Raw genomic sequence first — 10,610 nt, 5'->3', positions numbered from 1 at the left:
GGGGCGGGGCGGGGGGGGGAGGGCGGGGGGCGGGGGGGGCGGGGGGGCGGGGCGGGGGCGGGGGGGCGGGGGGGGGGGGGGGGGGGGCGGGGCGGGGGGGGGGGGGCGGGGGGGGGGGGGCGGGGGGGGGGGGGGGCGGGGGGGGGGGGGGGGGGCGGGGGGGGGGGGCGGGGGGGGGGCGGGGGGGGGGGGCGGGGGGGGGGGGCGGGGGGGGGGGGCGGGGGCGGGGGGGGGGCGGGGGCGGGGGGGGGGGGGGGGGGGGGGGGGGGGGGCGGGGGCGGGGGGGGGGGCGGGGGGGGGGCGGGGGGGGGGGGGGGCGGGGGGGGGGGGGCGGGGGGGGGGGGGGGCGGGGGGGGGGGGCGGGGGGGGGGGGCGGGGGGGGGGGGCGGGGGGGGGGGGGGGGGCGGGGGGGGGGGGGGGGGGGGGGGGGCGGGGGGGGGGGGGGCGGGGGGGGGGGGGGGGCGGGGGGGGGGGGGGGGGGGGCGGGGCGGGGGGGGGGGGGGGGGCGCGGGGGGGGGGGCGGGGGGGGGGGGGGGGGGGCGGGGGGGGGGGGGCGGGGGGGGGGGGGGGGGCGGGGGGGGGGGGGGGGGCGGGGGGGGGGGCGGGGGGCGGGGGGGGGGGGCGGGGGGGGGGGGGGGGGGGGGCGGGGGGGGGGGGCGGGGGGGGGCGGGGGGCGGGGGGGGGGGGGGCGGGGGGGGGGGGGGGGCGGGGGGGGGGGGGGGGGGCGGGGGGGGGCGGGGGGGGGGGGGGCGGGGGGGGGGGGGCGGGGGGGGGGGGGGCGGGGGGGGGGCGGGGGGGGGGGGCGGGGACGGGGGGGGGCGGGGGGGGGGGGCGGGGGGGGGGGGGGACGGGGGGGGGGGCGGGGGGGGGGGGCGGGGGGGGGGGCGGGGGGGGGGGGCGGGGGGGGGGGGGGACGGGGGGGGGCCGGGGGGGGGGGGCGGGACGGGGGGGGGCGGGGGGGGCGGGGGGGACGGGGGGGGGGCGGGGGCGGGGGGGGACGGGGACGGGGGGGGGGGACGGGGGGGGGGGGGGACGGGGGGGGGGGGGACGGGGGGGGGGGGGGGACGGGGGGGGGGGACGGGGGGGGGGACGGGGGGGGGGGGGGACGGGGGCGCCGGGGGGCGGGGGGGACGGGGACGGGGGGGGGGGGACGGGGACGGGGGGGGGGGCGGGGGGGGACGGGGGGGGGACGGGGGGGGGGACGGGGGGGGGGGGGGGGACGGGGGGGGGGGACGGGGGGGGGGGGGGACGGGGCGGGGGGGGGGGGGACGGGGGGACGGGGGGGGGGGGACGGGGGGGGGGGGGGGGGGGACGGGGGGGGGGGGCGGGGGGGGGGACGGGGGGGGGGGCGGGGGGGGGGGGACGGGGGGGGGGCGGGGGGACGGGGGGGGGGGGGGGCCGGGGACGGACCGGGGGGGGGGGGGGGGGGGGGAGGGGACGGGACCGGGGGGGGGGACGGGGACGGACCGGGGGGGGGGGGGGGGGACGGGGACGGACCGGGGGGGGACGGGGACGGGGACGGACCGGGGGGGGGGGGACGGGGACGGACCGGGGGGGGGGGGGGACGGGACGGACCGGGGGGGGGGGGGACGGGGACGGACCGGGGGGGGGGGACGGGGACGGACCGGGGGGGGGGGGGACGGGGACGGACCGGGGGGGGGGGGGGACGGGGACGGACCGGGGGGGGGGGGGGGGGGACGGGGACGGACCGGGGGGGGGGGGGGACGGGGACGGACCGGGGGGGGGGGGGGGGGACGGACCGGGGGGGGGGGGGGGGGGGACGGACCGGGGGGGGGGGGGGGACGGGGACGGACCGGGGGGGGGGGGGGGGGACGGGGACGGACCGGGGGGGGGGGGGGGGGGGGGGGACGGACCGGGGGGGGGGACGGGGACGGACCGGGGGGGGGGACGGGGACGGACCGGGGGGGGGGGGGGGGACGGACCGGGGGGGGGGGGGGGGGGGGGACGGGGACGGACCGGGGGGGGGGGGGGGGACGGACCGGGGGGGGGGGGGGGGGGGACGGGGACGGACCGGGGGGGGGGGGACGGGGGGGGGGGGGACGGGGGGGGGGGACGGGGGGGGCGGGGACGGGGGACGGGGGGGACGGGGGGGGGGGGACGAGGACGGGGGGGGGGGGGACGAGGACGGGGGGGGGACGAGGACGGGGGGGGGGGGACGAGGACGGGGGGGGGGACGAGGACGGGGGGGGGGGGGACGAGGACGAGGGGGGGACGGACGGACGGGGGGGGACGAGGACGGGGGGGGGGACGAGGACGGGGGGGGGGGACGAGGACGAGGGGGGGGGACGAGGACGGGGGGGGGGGGGACGAGGACGAGGGGGGGACGGACGGGGGGGGGGGTGACGGGGGGGGACACGGACGGGGGGGGGGGGGGGGGGGACGGACCGGGGGGGTCTAATACAAACTAATACAATACCAGACAATCCCTTTGTAACAATGGAGCCCATCAATTGGATCTTTAATGAGGGAGTTCAAACTTCAATAACTTAGTCAGTTGAAATACAAATGTTTCAAATTGGGAACAGTTGATGAAACATATTATGTTAGAAAACCATATGTTGTTCAGGCATAAAATAGTATCAATCTTTGGGTCCAAGGTTGGTGCTATCTATGCTTTGGCAATTTGCACTGATAAGGTAGACAAGGAATGGTATCCTCAGAAACAATGTCAAGGAAATGGATTATGCCAAATAGGTGGGTATCCGGTATTGGAATCATAGAAACCCTACAGTGCAGAAGGAGGCCATTCGGCCCATCGAGTCTGCACCGACCACAATCCCACCCAGGCCCTACCCCCACATATTTACCCGCTAATCCCTCTAACCTACGCATCTCAGGACTCTTAAGGGGCAATTTTTAACCTGGCCAATCAACCTAACCCGCACATCTTTGGACTGTGGGAGGAAACCCACACAGACACGAGGACAATGTGCAAATTCCACACAGACAGTGACCCGAGCCAGGAATTGAACCCAGGTCCCTGGAGTTGTGAAGCAGCAGTGCTAACCACTGTGCTACCGTGCCGTGTACATGGTTATTGAGGTTAAAGCCGCCCCATTAATTAATTAATTAATTTCATTAATTAGCACATGTGTTCATTAATGTCAAGTGACAGAAAGGTCTGGGTCCTGTTGTGGATGGACCAAAGGTGTATTGCAGAATGGTCACCCAGTTTGTGTTTAGTCTCTCTAATGTAGAATAGGTCGCATTGTGAACAACGAATGCAATAGACCAGATTGAACAAGGTGCACATGAAGCACTGCTTCATCTGAAAGGAATGTTTAGGCCCCTGGGATGGTGAACAAGGAGGAGATAAAGGGGCAGGTGTTGCACTTTCTACGATTGCATGGGATGGATTTTAACTCCATTACATTCGTAGGCTGTGATACTTCTTCGATGGCTTTCACCTTGTCCTGTGGGGGATGCAGGCTCTTGGCATCTACCTGAAGCCTGATGTGACCTCATCTACCTGGAAAGTGCATTTCTCTTGTTTTAAGTGGACGCTGGCTTCTTTAAATCTTTTTAGGACCACTTCTAGTTTGCCTGTGTTCCTCAGGTGATGCTCCAGTAATTAGAACATTATCCAAGTACACCACCACTTTGGGGATGCCCTGCAAAAAACTGTCCATAGTACACTGGAAAATGGCACAGGCCAATGGGACCCTAAACGGGAGTGTTCATCCAGCTGCTGGTAAACATGACTAAGATCTAATTTGGTGCACTTAAGACCTCCTGCTAATTTTGCATAGAGGTCTTCACTTCTCAGAATGGGGTATCAATCTATCTGGGTTCTTTGATTTACAGTTAATTTATAATCCTCACAGATTCTTACAGTACAAACTGGCAAAACATTAGAGACTATGGGTGCAACCCATTCAGAAAAATGTACTAGTTTTATGGCACCCAAGTATTCCAGTTTTTCTAACTCCACTTCTACTTTATGATGAAGTGTATAAGGCACTGGGCAGTCTCAGGGTTCAAATAAATTTTAGCTTTAGCCCCTTTTATTCGCCCCAATTCCTTGTGGAAAACTTCTGAGTATCTACACAGTAGCTCCTGAAACTCTCCATCACTAACATTAAAGTACTCAGATCCTGTGCGGATTAGCTTGTGGGAGTATTCGTAGACATCTTCAACCTCTCTTTACAACTGCTTCAAGAAGACGACAATCATCCTGGTACCTAAGAAAAACCAAGCAGCGTGCCTTAATGACTATTGGCTGGTGGCTCTGACATCCATCATTATGAAGTGCTTCGAAGGGCTCGTCAATTCCAGCCTCCCGGACTACCTGGACCCACTACAGTTTGCCTACTGCAGCAACGGGTCCACAACAGACTCCCTGGCCCTGCACTCCCTGGAATACTTAGATACCAAGGACACCTATGTCAGACTCCTATTTATTGACTACAGCTCAGCCTTCAACACTATTATTCCCACGAAACTCATCTCCAAACTCTGTAGCCTGGGTCTCGGCACCTCCCTCTGCGACTGGATCCTGAACTTCGTAACTCACAGACCACAATCAGTAAGGATCGGCAACAACACCTCCTTCACAATCATCCTCAACACCGATTCCCCACAAGGCTGTGTTGTAGAGTCATAGAGGTTTACAGCATGGAAACAGGCCCTTTGGCCCAACTTGTCCATGCCGCCCTTTTTTTTTTAAACCCCTAAGCTAATCCCAATTGCCCGCATTTGGCCCATATCCCTCGATACCCATCGTACCCATGTAACTATCTAAATGCTTTTTAAAAGATAAAATTGTACCCGCCTCTACTCCTATCTCTGGCAGCTTGTTCCAGACACTCACCACCCTCTGTGTGAAAGAATTGCCCCTCTGGACACTTTTGTATCTCTCCCCTCTCACCTTAAACCTATGCCCTCTAGTTTTAGACTCACCTACCTTTGGGAAAAGATATTGACTATCTACCTTGTCTATGCCCCTCATGATTTTATAGACGTCTATAAGGTCACCCCTCAGCCTCCTTCGCTCCAGAGAAAAAAGTCCCAGTCTATCCAGCCTCTCCTTATAACTCAATCTATCAAGTCCCGGTAGCATCCTTGTAAATCTTTTCTGCACTCTTTCTAGTTTAATAATATCCTTTCTATAATAGGGTGACGAGAATTGCACACAGTATTCCAAGTGTGGCCTTACCAATGTCTTGTACAACTTCAACAAGACGTCCCAACTCCTGTATTCAATGTTCTGAGCGATGAAACCAAGCATGCTGAATGCCTTCTTCACCACTCTGTCCACCTGTGACTCCACTTTCAAGGAGCTATGAACATGTACCCCTCGATCTATTTGTTCTGTAACTCTCCCCAATGCCCTACCGTTAACTGAGTAAGTCCTGCCCTGGTTCAATCTACCAAAATGCATTACCTCGCATTTGTCTAAATTAAACTCCATCTGCCATTCGTCAGACCACTGGCCCAATTGATCAAGATCCCGTTGCAATTGGAGATAACCTTCCTCACTCTCCACCATGCCACCAATCTTGGTGTCATCTGCAAACTTACTAACCATGCCCCCTATATTCTCATCCAAATCATGAATATAAATGACAAATAACAGTGGGCCCAGCACTGACCCCTGAGGCACACTGCTGGTCACAGGCCTCCAGTTTGAAAAACAACTCTCTGCAACAACCCTCTGGCTTCTGTCAAGAAGCCAATTTTGTATCCATTGAGATACCTCACCCTGGATCCCGTGAGATTTAACTTTATGCAACAACCTACCATGCGGTCCCTTGTCAAAGGCCTTGCTAAAGTCCATGTAGACAACATCAACTGCACTGCCCTCATCTACCTTCTTGGTTACCCCTTCAAAAAACTCAATCAAATTTGTGAAACATGATTTTCCACTCACAAAGCCATGCTGACTGTCCCTCATCAGTCCTTGCATCTCTAAATGCCTGTAGGTCCTGACTCTCAAAATACCTTCCAACAATTTACCTACCTCAGATGTGAGGCTCACTGGCCTGTAATTCCCAGGCTTTTCCCTGCAGCCCTTTTTAAACAAAGACACAACATTTGCCACTCTCCAATCTTCAGGCACCTCACCCATGACTGTCGATGATTCAAATATCTTGGCTAGGGGACCCGCAATTTCCTCCCTCGCCTCCCACAATGTCCTGGGATATACCTCATCGGGTACCGCAGATTTATCTACCTTGATGCACTTTAAGACTTCCAGCATCTCCTTCTCTGTCATATGTACACTCGTCTTTATAACTGTATTACTGTATAACTATATTACTGTGTCTTTATAAGCTCTGTTTGTGAACAGAATTCCCACTCACCTGAAGAAGGGGCTTAGAGCTCCGAAAGCTTGTGTGGCTTTTGCTACCAAATAAACCTGTTGGACTTTAACCTGGTGTTGTTAAACTTCTTAATATGTACACTCCTCAGGACATCAATATTTAATTCCCCAAGTTCCCTAACATCCATGCTTTTCTCAACAGTAAATACTGAAGAGAAATGTTCATTTAGGATCTCACCCATCTCTTGTGGATCCGCATATAGATTACCTTGTTGATCCTTAAGAGGCCCTACTCTCTCCCTTGTTACTCTTTTGCTCTTTATGTATTTGTAGAAGCTCTTTGGATTCTCCTTTGCCTTATCTGCCAAAACAATTTCGTGTCCCCTTTTTGCCCTCCTGATTTCTCTCTTAACTCTACTCCTACACCCGCTATACTCTTCAAGAGATTCACTTGATCCCAGCTGCCTATGCACATCATGTGCCTCTTTCTTCTTCTTGACCAGGGCCTCAATATCCCGAGTGATCCAGGGTTCCCGACTTCTGCCAGCCTTGCTGGCACTCTAAGAGGAATGTGTTTACCCTGAACCCTGGTTAACACACTTTTGAAAGCATGCCACTTACCAGACGTACCTTATCCTTCCCACAGACTCCTCCTTTTGAAAGATCCTGCCTGATACCATCAAAATTGGCCTTGCCCCAATTTAGAATATTAACTTTTGGGACAGATGTATCATTCTCCACAGCTATCTTAAAACTAATAGAATTATGGTCACTGGTCCCCAAGTGATCACTCACTAACACTCCTGTCACCTGCCCTTTCTTATTTCCCAAGAGGAGGTCAAGTTTTGCCCCCTCTCTAGTCAGGCCATCCACATAGTGAATGAGAAATTCCTCCTGAATACACTCAACAAATTTCTCTCCATTCAACCCTCTCATACTATGGCTGTCCCAGTCAATGTTGAGAAAATTAAAATCTCTGACTATTACCACCCTATTTTTCTTGGAACTATCTGTAATCTCCTTACATATTTGCTCCTCAATTTCCCGCTGACTATTTGGGGGCCGATAGTACAACCCTATCAAAGTGATTTCCCCCTTCTTATTTCTCAGTTCTACCCATATAGACTCAGTGGCCAAACCCTTGGATATATCCCCACTCAGTACGGCCGTGATGCTTTCCCTAATCAAAAGTGCAACTCCCCCTCATCTCTTACCTCCTATTCTATCTTTCCAATAGCATCTGTACCCTGGAACATTAAGCTGCCAGTCCTGTCCCTCCCTTAGCCATGTTTCAGTAATTGCTATAATATCCCAGTCCCACGTACCCATCAATGCTCTGAGTTCATCTGCCTTGCCCGTCAGGCCTCTTGCATTGAAATAAATGCAGCTTAATCTGGACTTCCCCTGCTCTCTGTCTTGCTCTGTCTGATCTGTCTGGTACTAGGATTACTGACACTGCCTTTACTAATAGGGCCAAAAGGCCTGTTTCTATAAGACCATAAGACATAGGAGCGGAAGTAAGGCCATTCGGCCCATCGAGTCCACTCCACCATTCAATCATGGTTGATTTCAACTCCATTTACCCGCTCTCTCCCCATAGTCCTTAATTCCTCGAGAAATCAAGAATTTATCAATTTCTGTCTTGAAGACGCTCAACGTCTCGGCCTCCACAGCCCTCTGTGGCAATGAATTCCACAGACCCACCACTCTCTGGCTGAAGAAATTTCTCCTCATCTCTGTTCTAAAGTGACTCCCTTTTATTCTAAGGCTGTGCCCCCGCGTCCTAGTCTCCCCTGTTAATGGAAACAACTTCCCTACGTCCATCCTATCTAAGCCGTTCATTATCTTGAAAGTTTCTATCAGATCTCCCCTCAACCTCCTAAACTCCAATGAATATAATCCCACGATCCTCAGACGTTCATCGTCTGAGCTGTAATTTTCTATGGTTCTATATTTAAGAAAAACTTGGACGGGTTCATGGATGAGAGGGGTGTGGAGGGATATGGTCCAAGTGCAGGTCAGTGGGACTAGGCATAAAATGGTTCGGCACAGACAAGAAGGGCCAAAAGGCCTGTTTCTGAGCTGTAATTTTCTATGGTTCTATGGTTCTAATTAATGTGCTCTCTTTAACTTCTGTGCTGTCCTCGAACTTCTCTTCTGTCTCCCTACTGCTTTGGATCCCACCCCCTGCCAAACTAGTTTAAACCCTCCCGAGTGGCTCCAGCAAATCTCCCCGCCAGGATGTTAGTCCCTCTCCAGTTCAAATGTAACCCATCCCTCTTGAACAGATCAGCCCTTCCCCAGAAAAGATCCCAATGATCCAAAAATCTAAATCCCTGCCCTCTGCACCAGCTCTCAAGCCAGGCATTCATCTGCCTAATCCTCCTATTCCTACTCTCACTAGCACGTGGTACTGGTAGTAGTCCTGAAATTACTACCTTCGTGGTCCTGCACGTTAGCCTTCTGCCTAACTCTCTATATTCACATTTCAGGACCTCATCCCTTTTCCCACCTATGTCGTTGGTACCAATATGTACAACGACCTCCGGCTGTTCACCCTCCCCCTTAAGAATGTCCTGCAACCGCTCAGAGACGTCCTTGACCCTGGAACCAGGGAGGCAACACACCATCCTGGAGTCTTGATTGCGGCCACAGAAACGCCTGTCCGTGCCTCGAACTAGCGAGTCCCCTATTACTACTGCTCGCTTGCTCTTTGCCCAACCCTTTCCCACAGCAGAACCAGCTGTAATGTCACAGGCCTGGCTACTGCTGGTATCTCCCCCTGACAGGCTATCCCCCTCAACAGCATCCAAAATGATAAACCTGTTTGAAAGGGGAATAGACACAGGACACTCCTGCACCATCTGCCTGCCTCTCCAGGCCTGTTTAAACCCTCCCGAGTGGCTCCAGCAAATCTCCCCGCCAGGATGTTAGTCCCTCTCCAGTTCAAAACCCATCTACCTGTCTGAACCTGTGGTGTGACAATGCCCTGTAACTAGTGTCTATCACACTCTCTGCCTCCTGTATGCTCCACAGTGCATCCACCTGCCGCTCCAACCAAACAATGCGGTCTGTGAGGAGCTGCAACTGGACACACTTCCTGCAGACTGTCAGGGAGACTAGATTGCTCCCTAATTGCCCACACCTGGCAGGAGGAGCATGCCACTGCCCTTGCTGCCATATTGCCCTTATACGGATAAAAAAATTGCAACTCACCTCTCCCTTGCTTGTGGTCCTCCTGCCGACTTTTTTTTTGGTTAGAGGAGGGAAACACTGAAGTAGTGTTTGGGGTTTAACTGTCCCTTCACAGCAGCTCCTCCACAAACCACCTTCTGGTCACAGTGACTGCACTTATGCAAATGTGACCTTCAACCGCCAATCACCTTCGCCGATAAGTTAGTTTTATACTCACAGCTACGCTCAGCTTTAGTACGCTTTAAGCTGAGAATTTGCCTTTGTGAGATTTAATTTCGAAAGAAATTAAGAGATAAATTGGGTAAATTGGAAGGAGGCATTCTTGGGGAAAAGTACCGAAGGAAAGTGGAGGATTTTCAAGGAATGTTTGTCTGGAGCTCTGCATGACAACGTTCCGATGAGACAGGGGGGTGTTGGTAGGGTACGGGAACCGTGGTGCACGAAGGTTGTGATGAACCTGGTGAATAAGAAAAGAGAGGCGTACAGAAGGTTCAGAGAGCTAGGAGGTGTTAAGGATTTAGAGGAGTATACGGGATGTAGGAAGGAGCTTAAGAAGGAAATTAGGAGAGCGAGAAGGGGTCATGAGAAGGCCTTGGCGGGTAAGATTAAGGAGAATCCCAAGGCTTTCTACAAATATGTCAAGAGTAAAAGGATGAGATGTGAAGGCATAGGACCCTTAAAAGGTGAAGGGGGAAAAGTTTGTGCGGAACCGTTAGAAATGGCGGAGCTGCTTAATGAATACTTTACCTCGGTATTCACGGTGGAAAGGGATCTGGGTGGTTGTACTGCTGGTTTGCGGTGGACAGAAAGGATCGAGCATGTGGACATAAAGAAAGAGGATGTGTTGGAACTACTGAATGGCATCAAGGTTGGTAAGTCGCCGGGACCGGATGGGATGTACCCCAGGTTACTGTGGGAGGCGAGGGAGGAGATTGCGGAGCCTTTGGCGATGATCTTTGCATCGTCGATGGAGACGGGAGAGGTTCCGGAGGATTGGAGGATTGCAGATGTGGTCCCTATATTCAAGAAAGGGAACAGGGACAGCCCGGGAAATTACCGACCGGTGAGTCTAACCTCAGTGGTTGGTAAGTTGATGGAGAGGATCCTGAGAGACAGGATTTATGATCATCTA

Source organism: Mustelus asterias, chromosome 18 (assembly GCF_964213995.1).
Source record: "Mustelus asterias chromosome 18, sMusAst1.hap1.1, whole genome shotgun sequence".
Taxonomy (NCBI): Eukaryota; Metazoa; Chordata; class Chondrichthyes; order Carcharhiniformes; family Triakidae; genus Mustelus; species Mustelus asterias.
This window is presented reverse-complemented; position numbering follows the sequence as displayed.